At 37.4% G+C, this 24,776-nt stretch overlaps 1 long non-coding RNA gene across 11 annotated transcripts in view; it reads left to right on the plus strand.

Annotated features, from left to right (window-relative positions):
* LOC109449577 (uncharacterized) overlaps positions 1 to 24,776 on the plus strand; it is a 490,477-nt gene that overhangs the window by 49,197 nt on the left and 416,504 nt on the right. For all 11 annotated transcript variants that reach the window (XR_016019526.1, XR_016019524.1, XR_016019527.1 and 8 more), the window contains exon 2: positions 21,461 to 21,583. This is a non-coding gene — a long non-coding RNA (uncharacterized LOC109449577). The remainder of the gene's footprint in view (positions 1 to 21,460; positions 21,584 to 24,776) is intronic.

Consider the following 24,776-nt stretch of genomic DNA (forward strand, 5'->3'; position numbering starts at 1 on the left):
GGCTTCTGTCTCTCAATATTTTTAAGTACTTTGTAGCTACTTATTCACTTCTTTTTGATGAAAAGTTTCCTCCTTTCCATTTTCTACTTCTCTTAAGTACAGATCTTCTAGTTTAGTTTTTATTTCTAACATAGTTTCTTTTCTTCTAATTATTTTTAAGTTATATAAGATTTCTTGCAAGTCTATCTTCTCCAATTAAACCATATATGCATTTTTCTAATTCCAAAGTTTGTTTTTCTTTCATTATTCTATCATTTTATTAAGTTTCTTTAGCTTGTTTAGAACTACTAAGTCATTTTCCCCCCCTGGTGTTCTTTTATTTGCTATAGATAAGTTATTCTGCTCTTATTCTTGTTTAATTTAAAATATATTTGCCTGGGCTTTATTACAATTGTATCCTATTTTTTTTAATGTACAAATGAAATAGTCTTTTTTCCTGTACTCATAAAGGATACTTCAAGATAGCATTCCTAACTTCATAGCCCTAGAACTTCTGTAACTGTTATAGCTATTAAAAAATTATAGCCATGTACTTTTGAAATCTATTGGCTTTTTTTTTTTCTTTCTCAATTCTGGCTGAACTTTCTCAATTTAGATTTTGTATCTTACAACTTCTCTTAATGTAGGACTGTTCTGGAAAAGCCACCGGATTAATTGGTTACAAGGGTCCATAAGGCCCAGCGTCTTCCACCACAAACTTTACACAGCATCCTTACACATGCTTTGAATCAGAATGCACACGCAACCCTGAACCAGTTTTGGCTGCTGTGCTCTGATTAGCTGGCCAAGTTTTTAAAGAGTATCATTTAGCAACCATCAGTTTGTACTCTGTATCTTTTGTTGTTTATTCTGTTGCTAGATGGGAGGTGGGTAGGGGATGGGTGAGAAGGGTGAAGGGATTAGGAGGTACAAATTGGTAGTCACAAAATAGTCATGGGGATGGAAATACAATATGGGAAATATCGTCAATAATATTGTAAAAACTATGTATACCATAAGTTGGGTACTAGGTGTATTGTGGAGATCATTTCATAAATTATATAAATGCTTAACCACTACACTGTACACCTGAAACTAATATAAAATAATATGTAATGTCACCTATAATTAAAAAGTAGTCACAAGATGTACTTAAAGTACAGCATAGGAAATATAGTCAATGGTATTAAAATAGCTGTGCACAGTGTCAAATGGGAGGTTATCACTGTGAGGTGGGTAAATGTCTAATCAACATGTTGTTTTGTACACCTGGAACTAATAATAAATAAATAAATAGTACCATCTATAGGTGACATGACGGTTCTCAGGCTCTCAGGTCTATCCAAATTCCCTTTGCTATCCCGCTGCTTACTTTTTCATATCTGCTGATACCATGTGGATCTTGTTTTGTTTTAGTTTTCTTTGGTTTTGTGTTGTATGTCTTTTATAACAGCTTTATTGAGCTATAATTCATATATCATAAAATTCTCACTTTGAAATGTACAGTTAGTAGTTTTCAGTATATTGTCGTGCGGGGCGGCCTGCGGGGTCTCTGCTCCCGCTCCCCATACAAGAACGTAGGACATGGTGAAGCCAAAAAGGAACACCCACGGAGCCATAGGCAGGGGACTCATACCACTATATTCTCTCTGGCGGCACTATACTCTCACTGGAGGCTGGATCCACACTGTCCGCAAACCGCCATCCACACTTGCCAGCCCAGCCACCATCTTCTTGCTAGCCCCCACTCTTTTTCCTCTCTCTGCTAGCATAGCCACAGCAGTTATATGAGTGGCCAATGGCTCACTGGTTACAGCTGACGGCCAACTAGCCACAGCTGATGGCCATGCAATCACAGTTGATGGCCATTTACTACCTGAGCCAGCACCTGTCTATGTGAGGCTGAGAGCCTGGAAACTACTTTCCGGAGCTCTGCCCCCACAATATTCATAGAGTTGTGCAGCTCCAATATCTAATATTAGAAAAATTGTATCACCTAAAAAAAAACCTATTAGCAGTCATTCTGCATTACCCCTTACTTCCAGTCCCTGGCAACTACTAATTTACTATATGCTCCACCGGTTGACATACTCTGGACATTTGATAAAAACAGAGTCATCAAATCTGTGTGTGTGTGTGTGTGTGTGTGTGTACAGAGCTCCATAAAGTAGTTTACAGGCTCTCAGCCTCACGTGGAAAGGTGCTGGCTCGGGTAGTAGATGGCCGTCAGCTGTGGCTGATTGGCCGTCAGCTGTAGCCAGTTAGCCAATTAGCCGCTAATATAACTGCTTCGGCTACAGAGGAGAGCCGAGGAGAGTAGAGGAGAGTCGTGGGTCGGTTGGCAGAAAACGGACAGCAGGTCTCACGTCCGGTGAACCCAGCCTCCAGTGAGGCCATAGTGGTATGACTCCCCTACCTATGGCTCCGTGGGTGTTCCTTTTTGGCCTCACCATATCCTGCATTCTCATGTGGGGAATGGGACCAGAGACCCTGCAGGCCACCCCGCACGACAAATGGCACAGCGTGCAGGGTCCCCCGCACGACAGTGTGTGTGTGTGTGTGTGTGTGTGTGTGTGTGTGTGTGTGTGTATGTGTTCGATTTCTTTCACTTAGTATAATGTTTTCAAGGCTCATTGATATTGTATTCTTTTTATATTGCTGAATAATATTCCATTATATGGATATACCACTGTGGGGACAGAGCCCCAGAAAGTAGTTTACAGGCTCTCGGCCTCACGTGGAGGGGTGCTGGCTCGGGTAGTAGATGGCCGTCAGCTGTGGCTGATTGGCCGTCAGCTGTAGCCAGTTAGCCAATTAGCCGCTAATATAACTGCTGCGGCTACGGAGGAGAGCCGAGGGGAGTGGAGGATAGTGAAAGAGAGTCGTCGGTGGGTTGCAGACAAAACGGACAGCAGGTCGCACGTCCAGCGAACCCAGCCTCCAGTGAGACCGTAGTGGTATGACTCCCCTACCTATGGCTCCGTGGGTGTTCCTTTTTGGCCTCACCATATCCTGCATTATGTGGGGAGCGGGACCAGAGACCCTGCAGGCCTCCCTGCACGACAAATGGTGCAGCGAGCAGGGTATGGTGCCAGCCAAAACCTACCGAAGCATGGTGGAGCGGTTTGTTTGTGTGAGAGCCCAGCTTCGGGAGGCCCATGAGGAGCGACACCGGGAACGGGAGGCGCGCTCTGCCTAGGAGACTCGAGCCTCCAGCTGGCACACCACCTTCTTGGGCATAGAAGGCGGTGTCCTCCTTTTGTTGGTCTGCTGCGGCCTTAGGATCCGAAGCTTGTGGATAGCTTACAAGGAGGCCTCCACCCACTCAGACACCTGGCACGGTGAGCAAGATTCCGACCAGATAGGAATGGCATCTGACTCTGGGCAGGAGGATGTGTGGCCCCCACACAGTGTATGGTGTCCAGTGGCCACTGTTCTCAGGAGTTGGACCCCCAAGGAGGGGTGGGAGGACATGGACGGCTCTCCGGCGAGCGTGGAGAGGGCCCTACAGGCTCTGGCTGAGCAGTTGCCGGAGGAGGAGAAGGCTACAGCTGGCCGCGTGGGCTGGATGTTCCTCACGGCTTTGAGTCTCAACACGGAAAATGTGCTTAATGCAAGGGCCCAGGTGCCTGACCAGGTGTCCCGGTTGGACGTGCTGGAAGCCCGGGTCCGCCTGTTAGAACAGGGGCCCCAAGGTGGAGACTCTGAGGCAGAGGAAGCAAGTGGAGACAATGTACCTCCCAACCCCCAAGCCCGGCCCATCATGAAGCACAAGGTAAAGCATGAGCAACCTTTGGGCCCCGGGGGCGTTGCTGCCGGCAACCCAGCTGTGACTGAGTTCACGACCTACACCCCATACACTCCCACTGAGTTGCAGGAGCTGGGGAGGCGGTACAGACAGCGCCCTGGAGAGCCAGTCTCAGCTTGGCTTTTACGTTTATGGGATGAGGGAGCAGACAGCATTCTCTGCTCCCCAGGCGAGATGGAAAAGCTAGCCTTCGTGACAGTGCATCCGTCCCTGCGACAAAGGTTACAAAACTGCCATAGGTTGGCCAACAACCAAGGCAACCATTCTCTAATGGCGTGGCTCACAGCTGCGGTACGCACCGTATGGGAACTGGCTGGCGAGCTGCCAGACACTGTGAGTCAATGGCAGTCATATACAGAACTTACGCAAATAATCCGTGAAATGGGTATGAGACATGCTATTTTTAACCTCAACATGCAGGGCCCAGATGACGAGCTTTTTACTGCCAGCATGAGAGATCTGGTTTTGGACACTGCACCAGCGAGTGCTTTTGGATCCTTGGTTGCTATTCTTACACCATATGTAGGGCGACGGATCCATGAAGTTACAACTGCCATGGCCAGCCTAAGGGATGTTGAAAGCCGGAGGCGAAGGAAGTTAAGACAGGAGGTCCGCACAGTTGAGATCTGGAAGCCCAAACCAAAGGTAAAGGGGCGAGGTCGCGGGCCTCAGAGAGTAACACGCGCACAGATGTGGCGTGATCTCGTGGCAGCAGGGGTTGATCAGGAAAAAATAGACCAGCAACCCAATGCACTCCTGCTTGAACTTTGGAAACAGTTGCGTCCGGAACAACAATTCCGGAGAAACATAAAGGAGGCGTCTGGGAAAGCGCGACCCGTGTCCCTCCAGGACTTCATACAGCCGCTTGAGGCCGACTCCTTTCAGCTTGATTAGGGTTGGGGCCAAGGTACCCGGTCAGAGGGGACGAGCAGGGACCGGAGGCCCCACGTGGAACTGTCCATACGTTGGTCCCCTTCAAATGTACAGAGGGTTTTGGCTCTAGTTGACACTGGTGCTGACTGCAGTCTCGTTTATGGGGACCCAGTACTGTTCCCCGGACCAGCAGTCTGCATTGATGGCTACGGGGGAAAAACTGTGACTGTGAAAGCCGTTTCCTTACCACTGGGTATAGGAAGGCTCCCTCCTCGTACCTACAAGGTTTATGTCTCCCCCGTTCCGGAGTATATTCTAGGGGTGGACGTGCTACATGGCCTCAGCTTACAGACGTCGGTAGGAGAGTTCCGTCTCCGGATCCGGGTGGTGAAAGCGGTGACACGCGGGCATGCTCACCACCCTCCTCAAGCATTGCCACAGCCCTGGCGCGTGGTTACAGTGCGACAGTATCGCCTGCCAGGAGGACAGGAGGAGATCGGTCGTACAATATTGGAATTGGAGAAGGCACATATTGTGAGGCCAACGCACAGTCCCTTTAACTCCCCAGTATGGCCTGTCAAGAAGCCAGATGGGACCTGGCAAATGACTATGGACTAGGGGGAATTGCCTTCCATCCCTAATTTAATGGACCACTTGACTGTTTGTTTGGGAACTGTTGTTAGTGGAACTGGGGGATATTTGCTTTTGTCTCTTGACTGGCCGCCATTGAGAATATGTAAGCACCTTGATTGTGAGTCGCTGTTGTTCCAGCAGGGTACCCTGAGAGGCACAGAGAGAGTGGCAGTGCCCTGAGCTGAGTCCAGGAGGTCTGGCCGTGCCCAGAGGTACTGGTGGTGCCCTGAGAAACCCTGGCTGTGTCCGGGAAGACAGGTGGTACCCTGGGAGGTCCAGGGGGTCTGGCCGTGCCCAGAGGCACTGGTGGTGCCCTGAGGGGCCCTGGCTGTGCCCAGAGAGCCTGGCTGTGTCCAGGGTATTGCATTCACCCCCAGGCTCCTCGCACAGGGACCGTCGCGGAAGACGCTTGTCACCTAGATTGTGAGGCGAGAACCTGTAGGGGTGGAGTGTGGGGACAGAGCCCCAGAAAGTAGTTTACAGGCTCTCGGCCTCACGTGGAGGAGTGCTGGCTCGGGTAGTAGATGGCCGTCAGCTGTGGCTGATTGGCCGTCAGCTGTAGCCAGTTAGCCAATTAGCCGCTAATATAACTGCTGCGGCTACGGAGGAGAGCCGAGGGGAGTGGAGGATAGTGAAAGAGAGTCGTCGGTGGGTTGCAGACAAAACGGACAGCAGGTCACACGCCCAGCGAACCCAGCCTCCAGTGAGACCGTAGTGGTATGACTCCCCTACCTATGGCTCCGTGGGTGTTCCTTTTTGGCCTCACCATATCCTGCATTATGTGGGGAGCGGGACCAGAGACCCTGCAGGCCTCCCTGCACGACAACCACATTTGTTTATGTATTCATCAGATGATGATTATTTGGGTTCATTTATCCAGATCATAGTTTTACTTTCCAAAGCTCCTTAGAGTATTTCATTGCTCCTCGATCTCTCTATTTTCACTATACCAACTCTTACTCACCCTAATAAGCTTTATTTTACCCAAAGAGGGACTATTTTAAATATATTTAAATATACAAATTCAGAGAAAAAAATGTAAGTATAAATGAAAGTAAAATTTAAAAAGTAAGTTTTAAAGATATATCAAAAGTTGTCATTTAGAAACCACATGAGGGTATAAGACTCTAACTTCAGTGGGCTCTATTGTAAAGTTCTGAATTTTCTTTAATAGAAACCTTCAGTTACTGGATGGCCATCTAATAGAAATATTATAGAGAGTTTTCTGGCATCGTCTGCAAGTTACTCAAAATGATCATCAAGTCTCTGCCTCTGTGATGTTATGGATCCTCGAAATTATGAAAAGGTTTTAAATCATTGACAGTTTATGGTATAATTTTTAATGAAGATTTTTCATGGGGCATCTACTCACAGAAAGTATAGGCATTTTTATTATCTCACAAATTAATAAGTCCTAAAAAAGTTTTGAGCTCTTTTGCAAAATCTCAAATTAAAAATGAAGGAGCTTTGTAGTAAAATTAAGGATAGGCAAGGCCACTAAAAATCTGTAAAACTTTGAAGTAGGAACATTCCTTATAAATATACTGATGTAGTTACAGAGATATATGAAATTCCTAATGAGCATGAATATTACAGTACATATAGGACTTTATTAACCAAACTAGTAAAAGATAAAAATGTTACCTCTGAAAGGATGGGTGAGAAGGGTTTGAGTTAAGTTGTTCTATTATGGAGACAAAAATAAAAATTACAAGGTTAATTACTTTACAAGCAACACCATAACAGATTACTATAAACTGGCGGCTTGAAACAACAAACATTTATTTTTCATTGTTCTGGAGGTCATAGATCTAAAATCAAGGTGTTGTTAAGGCAGTGCTCCCTCCAGAAGCTCATGAGAAAATTCTGTTTCTTGCCTCTTTCAGCTTCTGGTGGTTGTTGGCATTCCTTTACTGTGGTTGGCCCACTCCTATCTTTGCTTTCATCTTCACATTGTCCCCTGTATGTCTTCTCTTCTTCTGTCTCAAATTTCTCTCTGCTTTTCTACTATAAGGATAGTTTTCTTTGGATTTAAGACCCATGCAGATAATCCAGGATACTACCTTCATCTCAAGATCCTTAATTACATTTGCAAATACTTTTTTCTTTTTTACTTTTCAAATAAGGCAATATTTACAGGTTCCAGGAATTAGAAAGTGGACATATATTTTTGGGGCTACCATTTCACCTAGTACACAAGTATCACAGCAAACTATGTAATAATTTTCAAGTCAGAAAAGTTTTCCTTTGTGGGATCAGTGTGCACCACATAAAATTCTTTCATGGCTTGCTGCATGGAGCAGTTACATGTCACAAAGAACTAAAGTGCTAGGGAATATCATGTATGAACCAATGCAATTTCCACATCACAATGACATCATTCCTACTTACCAGTTGTAAATGACTAATCCACTTTATAGAAAATACTCGTTGTAGCAGAAAGGCTCTATCTTTCAGAATAAGCCTTAATAACACAAATATAAATTAGCTGAAAACTGCAGTGGTTCTGAAAATTTTAATTCCTATCAGTTTCAGAATTTTCAGAAAAACTAATCTATGTTCTAATTATTGAGAAAGACTGACAGAATAGCATTTTACCAGTCATTTAACTGGAATTTGAGGTGAATATACAGCAGAGGAAAAATATTTTATCATATGGCACTAAAAATTATGAGTTTATAATAAAACCTAATTCCTAAAAAAGGTAGTGTTTGGATCCATTTAAGTAATTCAGATTCACTTAAAAAAAATGTTGAGAATGATTCACTTAAAAAAAAAAAAAAATCTATATATAATATCTACACACACGTACAGGGGCTGCCAACAAAATGTATACACATTTTAAGAAAGGAAAAAACTGTATTAAAATTGTAATACTCAATATATAGTCATAACAAAAGATGAATACAAGTCACATTTGACTTCTGCAATTATAAGAGGTTCTCAAAGTGGTTACCATCATGTCCAGACACATCTGATTACTGCAAACTATAGCTTGAGCATAGATAACATCTCTTCAAATATGTATACTATATACTATATGTATACTATATATATACACACACAAACAATATGTATACTATATATATATAGTATACACATACACAATATGTATACTATATATATATATATATATACACACACAATATGTATAATATATGTGTATATACACACACACACACACACACACGTACATGCCGGGTGTGCAAAAAAAATGTTTACATATGACTTATATTCATCTTTTGTTATCATTATATATTGAGTATTACAATTTTAATACAGTTTTTTCCTTTCTTAAAATGTGTATACGGTTTTTGTTACCCTCTGTATATAAAATTTCAAAGATGGCATTATCATAATACAGACTTTATGACTTTAATTTTCAAGGTTCACAATGCGTTACTGAAATTTAAACTTTTCTAGCTTGTTTTTTTTTTTGCCCTTAAACTATTTTTGTCAACTGTAACAATGTGGAATATACCAAGTTATAGTATTTCCATCAATACCTTTTGTTGATGCAGACTGAAACTGAATCAGATCTACTGCATGTCTTTGGGGACTAACAAGGAAATCCTTTCATATTTTATTTCTGTCAGGTATTCTTTTAAGAGAATATAAAATACCTTACAGGTCAAGAATCATATTTAGAAGAGTCTCTGAAGGATTTGATTGCCTTGTTGAAACCCTGCACTGGTTTCAGTGAAATCATCCTGAGGTACACAATACCTTACAGAGTTGTTTCTTATTTTGGAGTAAAAATAGAGATATTTTGAAATATGACCACAGTAAAGTGACATTGCCTGATACATGCTTCAAGAAATTGACAGTAAAAAACACTTTTTTTTTCTTAATAACTATTAGGCTACATTTCATAATTTCTCTTAGTAGCACAATTATATTAAAGAATATCCCATGTTTATAAAAATCAAGACATTTCTAGCACAACAAAGAAACAAGCTTTGGATTCACAAAATAATGCATGTTTTACACATATAGTGCAAACTGAGTCGCTTTCAGAAGTGAAGTTGGATTTGCTTTTGAAAAGGGCTTCCAATATTTATTAATTTGTAATGATTTTTTTAATGATTTATTTTTTAATTATTTTTAAGATGGAAACTTTCTGATTCATAGCCTATACTCTAAAGAAGGGAGTATCTTCTGTGTATCCCCTTTTGTTTTGCTTCTTTCTTAATCTTAAATACTTAATTACATTCTTCAAGTTAGTTTACTCATTTATTTGGTGGATTCTTATTAAAAGCATCATAATACATGTTTAAGACCCTCTTCAGTGTATGCCTTTATCAATTTCTTGATTATTATACTTCAAGTTAATTTAAAAAATCTTACAGTCAGTGAGCACTTAATGTTCTATGTGGTGCTGTGCTCATAACTGTGTGGGCAAGGTGGATAGGATATGGTTACCCCAGATACTGGGTTTAGATCAGTGCAAAAGAGCTCCACAAATAAGGGGGACTTGAATAAAAAAAAAATGAATTTATTAAAGAATACAGACACTTCTGCTCAGCACACCCATAATCTTAAACATTTGGTCTCATGATTGACACCATTCAGATCCTAAGAAAAGCTTCACTACATATCTTGGCACTTGTTCTTGAAGAAAAAGGTGATTGCATCTAAATGTTTTGAAGATTTATGGGTGGCACCACTGCCAATGTCAAAGGCTGACATCTTGCTTCAGAGTACAGAGAAAATCTGGGCGGTAGAAGCACTTAAAAAATACAAATTAATTAATTTTCAAAATCCTAGACTTCGAGTTGTGAGCACACAATGCAGTACACACATGACGTATTAATAAAATTGTACACTTGAAACTTATATAATGTTATTAATCGTTGTCACCCTAATAAATTTAATTAAAAAAGTATTTTCTTTCAGATAACATAAATGTTTTATATTCTTATATATGAAGTACTGTTTCCCAGGAATGCCAAGTGCTCATTTTCTTGAATCTCTTTTTTCTCCAATTTGTGATCCTTGAAGTACTCAGACATAAGCATATTTTTTACAAGTTTTGTACATTCTGGCTGAGGAACTTTTTCAATATTTGACAATTCATATGTCTCTGTATTTTAAGTAAATGTAGGTCTAGATGTAATATTCCTAAAGCATAATACCAGTTCTTTACTGGGTAAGTAGATGGACACTGGCTAAAGACTTGGGGATAGTTCTACATTCATAAATATAATTATTTTAAATAAAATTTTCATAAAGTTAAGCTCATCTTTATAATTTTTAAAAGTTTTTGATGTGCATTAATGACTATTTTATTTTACCAGAGTATTTTGAATATTTTAACATAATAAATATATATGAAAATATTTTTGTTTTTCAATTTTTGCATTCAATTTAATTACATAGTCAATTAAAATTTCCCATAATTTGGATAATTAGATTTTATTTCTTTAGATCATTATGTGAAAATCTTGATTATTGCTACCAGGATTAGTGATTTTGATGAAGGCAAGAAAATATATTTCGTGAAATAGACATGTAATAATTTATGAATATATATATGTTTACACATGTACATATGTACATATATGTATATAATGTATGTGTGTATATATATTTAAGCATCCTAGCAGCAGTTTATCCAATACACAGCATCCACACATGTGTAGTGATAGCTAAATTTATTTATCTTTGATATGTTACTAATTCAGTCTTCTGAACATAATAACTTGGCAAATATATATATATATATATTTTGTCATTAGGGAGGTATATTTGCTAAAGTAACAGGATAGAGCATATTCTTTTAAGGTTTGTTAGTTTTATTTATACTTTTAAATACTAAGACATATGATATGTGGGCCTGCGTTTATCCTCATATCACGGGCCCTGTCAATGTCAGGGGCAAACCAGATTTGTTCTTTAGGAAGCTGCAGTTTAGTTGAGGAGAAAGGTGTACACAACAACCCAAGTAAATATCTGTGAAGAGCCCTAAGGTCATGTCCCAAAATGCCTACTATGCCCAGCATGCCAAGAAATAGAGTAACGTGACAAAATATGAGGTGTGCTCAGAAAGTACAGTGAATGTTTAAATTAAAATATATATATATATATATATATGTACATATATATGTATTACAATAAAAGACACATTGCCATTTATCTCCCTCAAAATGTGCCCACATCTCCCTCAAAATATGCCCACATCTCCCTCAAAATATGCCCCCTCTCTTTGAACACTCTTATTCCATTGTTCTTGCCACTTTCTGAAGCAGTTCTGGAAGTCCTCTTTTGTGAGTGTCTTTAGTTGCGCTGTTGTGGCTGCCTCAATGTCCTGAATCATTTGGACTTTGGGGAAGAGCCAGAAGTCACACAATGCCAGATCCGGTGAACAAGATGGATGAGGACATACCTTAATATTTTTATTTGACAGAAATTGCCATATACCAGAAGTGATGAGCCTTTCCATTGTGATAAAAAAGAAATATGGTGAATGCTGCTACTGAGTGCCATCAACGGAAAGGCAGGGATCTTCAACATGGAGAGCAGCGTGTTAAACCTTTTCAACAGTGTGTGTGACAAATTTCAACGTGTTGGGTGCAATCAGTCAGGTGCGAACTACGGTTGAGAGAAGGTGTATTTTACAGTGTGCCTTCAATTATCCTCCATCATGACAATGCTCCGTGTTACACATCACTTCTGGTATATGGAAAATTCTGTCAAATAAAAATATTATTGTGTGTCCTCATCCACCTTATTCACCGGATCTGGCACTGTGTGACTTCTAGCTCTTCCCCAAAGTCAAAATAATTCAGGACCATGAGGCATCCATGACAGCGCAACTGAAGACACTCATGGAAGACGACTTCCAGAACTGCTTCAGAAAGTGGCAAGAAGGATGGAGTAAGTGTCTTTAAAGTGAGGGGGAGTATTTTGAGGGGGATTAATGACAATGAGTCTTTTACTGTAATATTTTTTTTTTCCATTTAAACATTCACCATGCTGTTTGATCACATCTCGTATACTATATTCATGAATGCATTTCTTGTATAATAAAATAAATATTCATTGGGAAAAATTTGACAAATATAAAAAGGTATAAATTTTTACAAACAAAAATGCCAAGTTGTTGAGGAAACTATTATTAATATTTTAGCTATAGTTTTGCAGTCTTATTTAGTTGTGATTATTTTCTATATTCAAATATTGGCCTTTTACTCTTGTTTTCTATGTAGAAAACAAAATTTTCACTTTGAAAAATATGTACATTAAAAATACTAAAAGTTATCTAGAATTTAAATAACTCAATATTTTTAGTATTATATATATACGTATACATATATATATATATATATATATATACTTTAGGTATACTTTTAAATATACTATTCTTGTATATACATGTTTATTTTTATGCTGAATATTACACAGTTACTGAAGGAACATCACTGGTCTGAGATTCAAGAGAATATGAAAAGGGAGCTAAATCACACACAATATCATATCCTAAATGATTTATTATTATTTCTCAATTAAAATCAAAGCAATACAATAAATCAAGTAATTTAATATATATTTTAATTATCAAAAAATAATTAAGTTTGTTGGTTATTAAAATGGCTTTCTGTTTCTCTAACCAAACTAATAACTTTGAGGAGGCACACAAAACAAAACTTTGGTTTAATAATTCACTGAGTCTAGTAGCTCAATTGTATATTTTAAGTATTATTAGCAGGTGCCTGAAGAAAAAAAGCATGATTTCATGCTTTAAGCTTCTGTCAACTCAGGAAAAAGATTTTATCCGCACTTTTGATGAAGGATGTTTGCTTAAGAGATATTTCCTGGTACAGAGAAAGGAACAAGGGCAACAAAAACAAGCTGAAGGAAGTATTACAGGATTAAGCTCACACTTCACACTTTAGGCTATAGAATTGATTCTTGTCTTTAGCGTCCCAACAGAATAAGAAGTTCTGTTAATCCATTAATATGACTTTTTTCTTTTTATTGTAAAGTATTATTTACTTCTTGATTTTTTGGGAGTTAAATTTTATATATATATATATATATATATATATATATATATATATATATAATAATTTTAAGTTTATTGGTGTGACAGTGGTTAGTAAAGTTACATAGGTTTCAGGTGTACAATTCTATAATACATTATCTATGTATTACATTGTGTGCTCACCACCCAGAGTCAGTTCTTCTATTTGTAATTTAAGATTTATTAGTGCCATTGTTTCTGGGACCATATACATCTAAGGACATCTTTTAGTCTTCTGCATGAATGGAAAATAACTTGAAGTGGTATAAAATTTCTGATTTTTAACATTTTCTTTTTAAATCCTATGGCATTACTCCACTATTTTCTGCAGAGGAGAGTTTGGAAACTAACCTGTCACTTATTCATTTTTCTATATGGATGACTTAGATCTATTTATCTTTACAAATCAAAATTTGCTATGGCTTAAGAATGTTTTTCGGTTTTGTTTTGTTTTGTTTTTTAAATTTAAGTTTATTGGGGTGACAATTGTTAATAAAGTTACATAGATATCAGGTGTACAATTCTATAATACATCATCTATATATCACATTGTGTGTTCACCACCCAAACTCAGTCCTCCTTCCATCATCATATATTTGATCCCCTTTACCCTCATCTACCACCCCTCTGCCCCTCCAACCTCTGGTAACCACTAAATTATTGTCTGTGTCTATGAATTTTTGTTTCTTCTTTTGTTTGCCTTGTTCTTTTGTTGTTTTCAGTTTTATATACCACATATCAGTGAAATCATATGGTTCTCTGCTTTTTCTGTCTGACTTATTTCGCTTAACATAATAATCTCAAGATCCATTGATGTTGTCATAAATGGTACTACCGTGTTTCCCCGAAAATAAGACCTAGCCAGACAATCAGCTCTAATGCGTCTTTTGGAGCAAAAATTAATGTAAGACCCAGTGTTATTTTACTATAATATAAAACCAGGTGTTTAATATAAAATAATAAAAAATAATATAAATAATATAATATAATATAATATAATATAATATAATATAATATAATTAATATAATATAATATAATATATGCCGGGTCTTATATTAATTTTTGCTCCAAAAGACGCATTAGAGTTGATTGTCCGGCTAGGGGAAACACAGTATTTCATCTTTTCTTATGGCAGAATAATATCCCATTGTGTATATAAACCACATCTTCTTTATCCATCTAAGGAAGTACACTTTGGTCGTTTTCATGTCTTGGCCACCAGAAATAAAGGAAGTAAAAGCCTGTATTTTATTTTATTTTTCTTAAAATGTAGTAATAATTTGGACTGCATTTTCTCTTCTCTTTAATTTCAAGATATTTATATGATTGATTTATGATGTAGATCATTGCTTCTACTTCAGTTCATTTCATTTCTTTTTTGGAAACATTTTCTTGGAAACATCTCCCATGTTCCCTATCCTTTTTCCTTGCTCTAGGCCTCAGGAATTGCAAGTTCCCGTGTGATCTCCTCTCTACATAATTTCTCAATTCCTCTGAGAACCTACTTTGTTTTTATTTGGCTATGTGTGCTTGTTGACTGAGTACAGAGATTGTTTTTGACTCTTTTAGACATTTTTACATCCTTTCCCTTACCTAGGACATATGTCCCACTTTATACTCTTCTAATTCTCAATGCTATATTTCTAAACTGATCACTTGCCTCTTACTTTCAGTTCCTAAAAGGAAACCAAGCTATTCTTACAATAGTTCAAATATTCTTCAGTATGTATTTTTAAAATATTTTAAAGCTATACCAAAAATAATGATAAAATAGTCAGAGCCTCTTCATTCGAAATGAGGGTATCAAATACATTTTGCTATTTAAAATTAGTAACACTAATCAGATATTTCATAATGTCTTCTGCTCTGTTATTTGTTAATTATGTATTAGACTTTAAAAATGTTAGATATCTTTCTGTTTATCTCCTTCATCAAGAATTATTAAATGAAGGCCTAGAGAGATTAAGCTACTTACCTCTATTTCACAGGTAGTTTGTAGAGGACATGAAACTTCTGTCCCTTGTTCAAGGACTTTTGTACTAAAACATATGATTTCATCCTGGGTGAGAGATGTTTGGCCGGTGTATCTTTTTTAGAGCCATTTCTTTCTTTTGATTTACAACTATTTTAGCATATCTTCTAATAAAACAAGGTTGAGAGTTCTAACAGCAAGGCAGAGCAAATATCTGTGGTCCTCACTTAGCTGGATGTCAGAGTACTGGACTAACGTTGACAAATATTTAATCATCCGTCAGCCTCTTGTTGGTGACTTTGAATTAATCAATATCCAATCATGCATTTATGCCATCTGTATTCAGTTCAGCTTCAATGGTAAGCCTGATTCTATTTAGATTGGCTTTGAATCTATTTTACTCTGCACTCCCGTTATCACTATTGTGTATTTCTTATTACTATAGTTTCCTGAATTCTCCTTGTCTTCCTTTTAGGCTGTATTCAATGCTGATTCAAAATGTCTTACAAATAATAATAATAATAGTAACATTCTGATCATACCCATGAAGCAAAAGCCTGATTTTAGAGATGTAAATCACCAAGTGAAATTTAGGATTACAAAATTGGAAAGAACTATAGAGATCTTCTAACCCAGGGCTCTAGAGATCTTTGAATCAAAACCTGGGCATTCCTGAGATTCTTTCAGGGATATGCAAGGTCAAAACTAATTTCTTAGTAATTTTAAGGTGTTATTTCTTTTTAACTTTCATTCTCACATGACTATACAGTGAGCTTTTCCACAGGCTACCAGAATAGATGCCAAAGATATGTCCAGCTGCCTTCTCCTAAACCAATAAAGAGATTTACAAACTGTAAAATAACGTCACACTTCTCAATACATTTTATTATAGACAGCACAGTTTTATTTTGTCCTTATAAATGTTATTATATTAACATGTAATAAGTTTAGTTTTGTTATTTTAATGCAAATTAACACATTTAAAAAAAATTCTCAGTTTTGCAGCTTCTAATGCAGTAGAAGTTGTTACTCACTTTAAGACCTGTGTTTGATTTCTGATGTTAACATTTACAAGCTGTACAACTTAGGACAAGTTAATTAACCATGCTAAACCTTCTGCTTATAAGTAGAGGACTAAAATAGGATCATCAAAACAAACAAACAAAAACGCGTTTATTTATTTATTTATTTTTACACTTTATTTAGACATTAAATATTATTTTATATAAATTTCATGTGGATAGCATAGTGGTTAGACATTGGTATAATTTAACAAGTAATCCTCCTGATTAGTATGGTACCCACCTGGAACTATGCATAGTTATTATCAAGTTATCAACTATAGTCTCTGTGCTTTACTTTATACACCCATGACTATTTTCTAATTACCAGTGTGTACTTCTTCCTTCCTTCACCTTTTTCGCCTTGTACCCCAATCAGCCTCCCATCTATCACCCCAATAAATCTAGTACCCATCTAACACCATACATAGTTATTACAATGTTATTGACTATATTGCTTATGCTATACTGTACATCCACATGACTACCGTATAACAACCAATTTGTACTTCTTAATCTCTCCCCCTTCTTTCCTACACACCCCCAACCCCCTCCCATCTGGCAACCATCAAAATGTTCTTTGTATCTATGACTTTGTTTCTGTTTTATTTGTTTAGTTTGTTCTTTAGATTTCACACATAAGTGAAATCACGTGGCATCTGTCTTTCTCTGTCTGACACTCCACTCAACAAAATACCCTCCAGGTCCATCCATGCCACCTCAGATGGCAAGAATCCATTCCCTTCCATGGCCAAGCAATATTCCATTGTACACATGTATATGTACCACCTGCTCTTTATCCATTCATCCATTGATGGACACCCAGGCTGCCTCCACATCTTGATCATTGTAAACAATGCTGCAGTGGACATATGCATGCACACATCTCCTCAAAGTAGCATTTTGGGTTTCTTCGAGTAAATACCCAGAAGTGGGATACTGGATCCTTCTTTGTCTCTTGTTATAGCTTTTTTTAAAGTCTATTTTGTCTGGTATAAATATTGCTACCACAGCTTTTTTGTTTGTTTCCATTTTCATGAAATATTTTTCCCATTCCTTTACTTTCAGTCTGTGTGTGACTTCGGAACTGCAGTGAGTCTCTTGTAAGCAGCATATGTAAGGGTCTTGTTTTCTTATTCATTCAGCCACTCTATCTTTTGAATGTAGTGTTTAATTTATTTACACTAAAAGTAATTATTGGTAGATATGTAGATATTGCACTTTATTATTCGTATTTTTTATCTTCTTTGTTTCATTCTTCTTAAAGAAATCCCTCTAACATTTCTTGTAATACTGTTTTCGTGATGATTAACTCCTTTAGCTTTTTCTTGTCTGGGAAGCTCTTTATGTGTCAATTTGAAACAATAGCCTTGCTGGGAAGAGTAAGCTTAGTTATAGGCCCTTGCTTTTCACTTTGAATATTTTGTGCCAATCCCTTCTGGCCTGCAAAGTTTGGGTTGGGAAATCAGCTGATGGTCTTATGGGAGCTCCCTTGTAGGTAACTAACTGCAGTTCTCTTACTGCTTTTAAGATTCTCTCTTTGTCTCTAACCTATGGCATTATAATTATGATATGTCTTGGTGTGGGCCTCTTTGAGTTCATCTCATTTGGAACTCTCCACACTTCCTGGGATAGATATCTAATTCCTTTGCCAGGTTAGGGAAGTTTTCTGTCATTATTTCTTCAAATAGGTCTTCAACTTCTCAGTCTCTTTCTTCTACTTCTGGTACCCCCATAATGTGAATGTTGATACACTTGATGTTGTCTCAGAGGCCCTTTAAACTCTCCTATTTTTTGGACTTATTTTTTTTTGTTTGTTTGCTGTTCTGATTGGGTGTTTTCTGCTACCTTCTAAATCACTGATCTGATCCTCTACTTCATCTAATCTACTGTTGATTCCCTGTAATGTCTTCTTCATTTCAGTGTTTGGAACTCTGCATCTGGTAGATCTCTTGTCTCCATTTTCTTTAGTTATTTTTTCTGTTCTGTTCTTTTATTTGGGACATGTTTCTTTGTGTCCCCATTTTGGCTGACTCCCTGTGTTTGTTTCTATGTGTTAGCTAGGTCTGCTCTGCCTCCTGGTCTTAGTAGAGAGGCCTTATATAGTAGGTGTCTGGTGGCACCCAGTGGTGCAGTCTTCTTGGACATCAGAGCCAGGTGCTCCAGGTGTGTCCCTTGTATGAGTTCTCTGTGGCCTATGTTGTAATTGAGCCTTGGTTGCTGTTTACACATCAATGAGAGTGATTGACCCTCAGGCTACTTGGTTGTAAGGTCTGGCCATGACTACAGTGGAGGAGCTGTGGTGCAAGGGCTGACCCTATAGAGCAGGGTTAGCCCTAGTGGGGCTCTGGTGCCTGTCCAGTCTGTCTTTTGGATTTGTCATCCTTGGAGGCATCCGGGTTATCCTCCAGCTTGGTCTGAAGCTGTCTGTCAGGTGACCCAACCCTGGGGTCTCCTAGGAGGGGACCCGCTGTCGGCCAAGTTTAGCCACAGCCTGTGCTCCTCCTAGGTCCAGCTGGTATGAACCACAAGTCAATCTGCAGATTGCTGCAGCTTGCACTGGGCTTAGATGTGCCATGAGAGGACAATCTGCAAATCAAGGCTGGCTGCCACTAGTGCTGGTCTGAGGGCTACTCAGCCAGAGGTACAGGACATGCTGAAACCAAATGTTGCTTGTTTGGGTTTTGTGAACATTTGAGAGATTTTATGAAATTCTAAAGCATGAGCTAAGATAGGTTGTACAGAAAAGCCACTGGAAGCTGCTTGGTTGTGCCTAAAAGTAGGGTAGGGTGGAGTCTCCAGGAATTACTAAGATGGGACAGATGAAAGTTGATAGCCAGTTTGTTGTACACTCAGATATGGTGTCTGGCGAGTCTGCACACAGGAAGGGGGGAGAGCTCAACAAAGAAACAGTGACTTCCGCCAGCTCCTCCATTGTGAGAAAGGTATCCTTCCAGCACTCGCCTGGACACCAGACAATTCAGTTCCTCCTCATATTTCCCTGCCAACATTCAAGCCACTGACCAAGCACTGGAGCTCAGAGTGAGTGAGTTCGATACCGAGTAAGTCCATGTGCGGTCCCTTTAAGAGGGTGCCTGGGAGTGCAGCTGCTCTCCATCTCACTCAGGCAGAGGCTCCTCTGGTTTTTACAAACAGAAGTTACGGGGTCTTTGCTCCCCAGCACTGGAACCCTGAACTACGGAGTCTGGTATGGGTCTGAAACCTCTCACTCCTCCTCCTGGGGCTACCTTGCAGCTGAGATATCCCTCCCGATATTTAATGATCACATGCAGGTGTGGGACCAGCCCATTCTGTGTCTGTGCCCCTTCTAATCTTGAGGTGGCTTCGTCTGTATGTCTGTAATTGTAGGGGTTTTGTTCAGCTAGACTTCAGGGCATTCTCAGTGATAGTTGTTCTGTAGCTTAGTTGTAATTGATGTGGTCCTTAGAGTTGGTGAGCACAGTGTTTACCTACTCCACCATCTTGACCAGAATTCTAAAAAATGCAACTTGTCATTAATAAGTAAGATTCAGGATATTTATGTTGCCTTTTCTTTTAGAAATCGTGAAAGCATTTTGTAAATGGTAAAGTTTTATAAGAATATTTTAGCTGATTGTCATTAGCATTCAAATTTGTAGATGTCCCATACTAAATCCAATGCTATAATTTCCAGAATCAGAATTCCAGGTGCCGTGTTAAATTGTCCACTCTTTTTGTGCCTGGAATAACACTACTTTACCACATGGCTCTCTTTTTTCTAAATTTAGAAATAGAGTTTTGGAAAACTATATGTCTACCATCATGCTAAACAATAATAATAATAATAATAATAGTAATAATAATAATATTTTAATACAGAAGATCTGCTGAGTCATAGAACCACTCAAATAAGCCACATCATGACATACTGTTGTTGTTTTTTTGCATAAAATGTTTAAAACAATTCTCCATACTTTCTTTAAAGATTTCCCTTTTTAATGTTCTTTCAGGACTTCAGATTATAAAGTCTCAATTAGGTCTTTTTTTTTTTTTTAATTATTATTATTGACTATAGCTTCCCTTAATCTTTCTATAATCCTGGGGTACCAACCTGCAGCAACTAATTGCAGTTCACAAAGTGATTAGAAGGTAGGCTCTATTCAAAACTAAGAGTCCTAAGTACATAATTCAGGAGAATTCCTTTGAAAAAAGAGAAGATGGGACATAGAAAAACACATTACACTTTCAGTGGTAGAGATCTTTTCTTTGTGCATATCTTCTGTATTATAACTGCTCTGTACATCTGACAAAAGGATTTAGGTTGTAACTAAAAATTAATAAATATAATGGTTTCACTAAGTTTTGTATAAAAGATTTGTACAAAAACACTATTTGCTCTAAACATTTCACCAAATAAGACTATTTCTTTTATTGTATTCCTCACATCAGTAAAAAGTGGGGTGATCTATCCTCATAGTCTTTCTATTACATTTTGTACAATGGCATGCTTTTGCCTGATGGCTTTTAGGAACAGTTCAATTCTAGAAAGTCAAATGGCAAATTGGTTGACATTGGAATTAAATCCCTGTTCCTATCACTAATGAAATATTTTTTAAAATTTAAGGTATGGCAGCCTAAAGCACACTTTATCCACAGAAATTTAAGGAAAGCAAATATATATGAAACAAATTTGTGAATTTTAACTCATTCTGTAGTGCAGCTGTACAGAGAAAAAGTAACTACTTTATTTTTGCTATATTTAATGTGTGAATATTTCTCCTTAAATCCCAACCTTTGAGCTGTGTGTGTGTGTGGCAGAGGAGAAGAGGAGTGACTACCCAAATGCTTCTGTTAAGACCAATCTGATTATTTAAAGTATTGTTTAGTGTTTGCTTATTTTGGGACAAAACTTTTCAATTTCTCAAATTATCTCCTCACCCTTAAAATCACTATAATCCTATATAAATGATGGGGGTGAGGTTTTTGTGTCTTTGTAAATCTGAGAATAAAGGGACTTTGTGTTGATGATTGGGTGTGTAAAGGCACCTGCTGGTCTCCAGGGCAATAACTCTTTTCTACTTGCTCAGGACACATCCTGCAAGTGAAATTGCATTCTATTTTTTTGGTTAAGGTACTGAAGACCTGTCAGCCATTTTCTTATTGAGGATTCACCTTCTCCTCAGCACTCTTGAGCTGCCAGCCACTGCTACCTGACAGATATGATATCACCTCACCACATCATGACAATGCCATGGTGAGTTTTCTGGCTTTCATGGTGAGTAATGAATTGAATTACTTCCAATTCACACAGGAAGTAAAATCAGCCTGAGATAGATACATTTCACAGCTCCTCTCTCCTTGATCACACGTTGCTCTAGGTTAGATATGAAATACCCTGCAAAGTCACCTCCTGCCAGTGGTTTAAGAGGTAGTTGGGGGAGAAATTCCTGCTGTTGCTGCATTTTTCAGCAAACCATTTCTTCTTTCTACAATTTGTTTCAGGATTAAAATAGGGTGAGCTTTTTTTCTACTTCTTCTAAATCATATTCCTCTTCCTGCTGAGTTGAGCTAAGACTTAATGGCAGACACAGAAGAAGAAATTGTTGACAATGACTCTGCAGGCCTGTCTTTGGTATATTACATCTAAACTTGAAAAATAAATAAATAAATAAATCTGGTAAAGTATCTTTCAAGGGAGTAGCCAGACCTGCAAATTCAATATAGATGTATAAATGCATATTAAAGAAAAACAAAAAAAAAGTACAGGGAAAGACAAAATAGAAATGTCTTTAGATATTCAGTCTCTGGATGGTGATATAATGGGTCATTGTTATTATTGGTATGACTTTTTTTTATTTCCCACAATTTGCATTACTTTTCTGATCAGAAAAATAAAAAAGTACTAAAATGTATCTTTATTTTTTCAAATACCTCTAAAATGACTTTCCCCAGAGGTCTCCCTCTCCCATCCCACCCAAATAACAGAATAAAAACATGAACAAAGGAGAAATAAGACAAAATAGGTATTATTGGGTCATAGTTGAGAACTCATTTAGGATAAAACTAACTTACAGATGTAATTTATGAACATTATTACATGTGAACTTTTAAACAAAAAAATGTCATTTTGTTCCTTTCCCCATTATGGTAATGTCGGATTGAAGTATAACACCAGTTAACTGGCCTTATACAATAGTGAGATTGTTTATGTAAAAAGACACAAGAAACATATTTAAGTGTACCAAAAAGGGATAAACTTTAATCAGAACGAGAGATTTTTCAAAAGGCAGCATATTTCTGAAATCCCTTTTTAAACCCCTAAAATAAAAGAAATGGGCAGATGATTTCTGAGGTCTCTTCATACCACAGTATTCTCCGATAGCATGAAATCCGACACCCTAATGAAGGATAATGCAGCATTGAATCAGGCCAAAGAGATTTACTGATAGGAAATATGAGAAATCCCTATTAATCAGCAGAGTAAAGGAGCCTAGGGCTGGTTTATGGTTCATTTTTTTCAGAATAACAAAAATGAATAAAATAGAACTATATCTGATTTGAAATAATGATGCTAAAATAATGTCAACATGTGAAACCAAAGATTTCAGTATTTCAATTTTAATGTTAGATTGTATTGCACCTTTATAATTGTGCAATATAATTATACATTTTGATTATATTTATGGAATTACCTTTTAAATATAATCAATGCTACAAGCAAAGTATTTCATGCTTTTATTTTGTTCATATCTCATAGCATTCAGTAAGGTCAACCAGATGGGGCTTGATAACAATTAACTTCAGTGACACTTCATTTATCAGGAAACTCCTTTCTGGCTGACTCACCTATCTAAAACCCCAGAAAAATGTAGGAGATTGCCCCAAAGCCACTTAAAATCCATGTCACACTAAAATATATGTGAAAGCTTAAAATCAAAGTGATGATAGGAAAATGAAAAGATGGCAGGCTGATAGTAAAGGACACGAGAGATGATGGTAAAAACACAGAATCTTAGCAATTTGAGGACATTGCTAAGAAAAACATTGTTATATACTTTTCTTAATGCCAAATAAGGAATCTTTATATTAAGTCTCAGTATAATAATTGAGGCTCACAATGATGCTAATTATTTTAAGCACCAGTGAAGTTTATCATATTTGTATACAGATTTCATCAAAGATTATTAAAGAAATGCAGCTTTGACTCTTAAATGGATATATTTCAATTATCTGAAAAACACATTTTTGTAAAACTAGTTCATTTCATTGTAAAAAATTATGAGTAAAGCTAATAGTGTTTTTAAGTATCTTCCCTTTATTCTTCTTTCAGTGGAAACATCTATTATTTTCCATAAAGTCACCTAATATTGTTTTAAATTTTATATTTTAAATTCTTTATTTGCTTTTATATTTTAAATTCTTTATTTTATTTTATCTTTTCAGTTAGAGAGTAGATGATCTTAAGATTCTGAGAATAACTTTTTATATGGTATTTGTACAGATATCTAAAAGACTGCTTCTAAAACGCTGCTCTTTGTAACAACCCCTTGCTAGATTATAGCTTCTATAGGTTTGTAATCCATAAGGGATAGGTATAGGACAAGTGATGGCTATAGGGCAATTAAGAATGATAAATTACCAAAAAAAAATTGTATTACACATTTTTATGTATTTTCTGAGAAAAAATGTAATATTTAAAAAAGTAAAAGGTTCTGTTTAATCCTTTTACTTTTTTGAAGAAACATTAGGAACAGACCTGGGGCTGAGAAGTAGCAAGAGCACTTTCACATGAAGTTGCATGGAGATGAATGGGAGATCCAGAGATCTTTTCTTTGAGTATTGCAGACATTTAAAGCTGGTACAGACAATAGTAAATTAATAATAGCTAGATAAAGTCTAGGCGCCGAGGACTAGAGCTAAACATGGGCAATGGAATCAACAGAATCAATTAGCAGTAACAGAAAGAGAAAATGGGGAAAATGAGAAATTTCTAAGGTAGCTATAGACACTGAAAATGTGTTTGGGGGCATTTGTGAGACAACTGGTACGTGTGTGCTGAATATGTATAAAGGGGCTGGGATGGGGTGAAAAGTTTCTTGAGACCTCTACTTCTGAGTATCTAGCAGGATATAATTGAATAAAAAGTATGCAATTTAAGTTTCAAAACATTTTATTGTGTGCACACTTTTATAATATGAAATATAGTTATACCATGTAACATTCCCTGATATTATTAATAAAAAATACATCAATGATGTCTTCAAATACTCTTTCCTGGGTACTATTACTGTAAGGCAGTTTGTCATGTCAAAATTAAAAAGACACATCCTAATTATTACAATAAGGACCCATCTAATATTAGTTGCATTAATCATAAGTACCATTTTCTTGTCATGTGGCAAATTTGATACATTAAAATAGCATTTTTATTTAATTATACAACATTA

Source organism: Rhinolophus sinicus, chromosome 17 (assembly GCF_057876585.1).
Source record: "Rhinolophus sinicus isolate RSI-liver-muscle chromosome 17, RSI-T2T, whole genome shotgun sequence".
Taxonomy (NCBI): domain Eukaryota; kingdom Metazoa; phylum Chordata; class Mammalia; order Chiroptera; family Rhinolophidae; genus Rhinolophus; species Rhinolophus sinicus.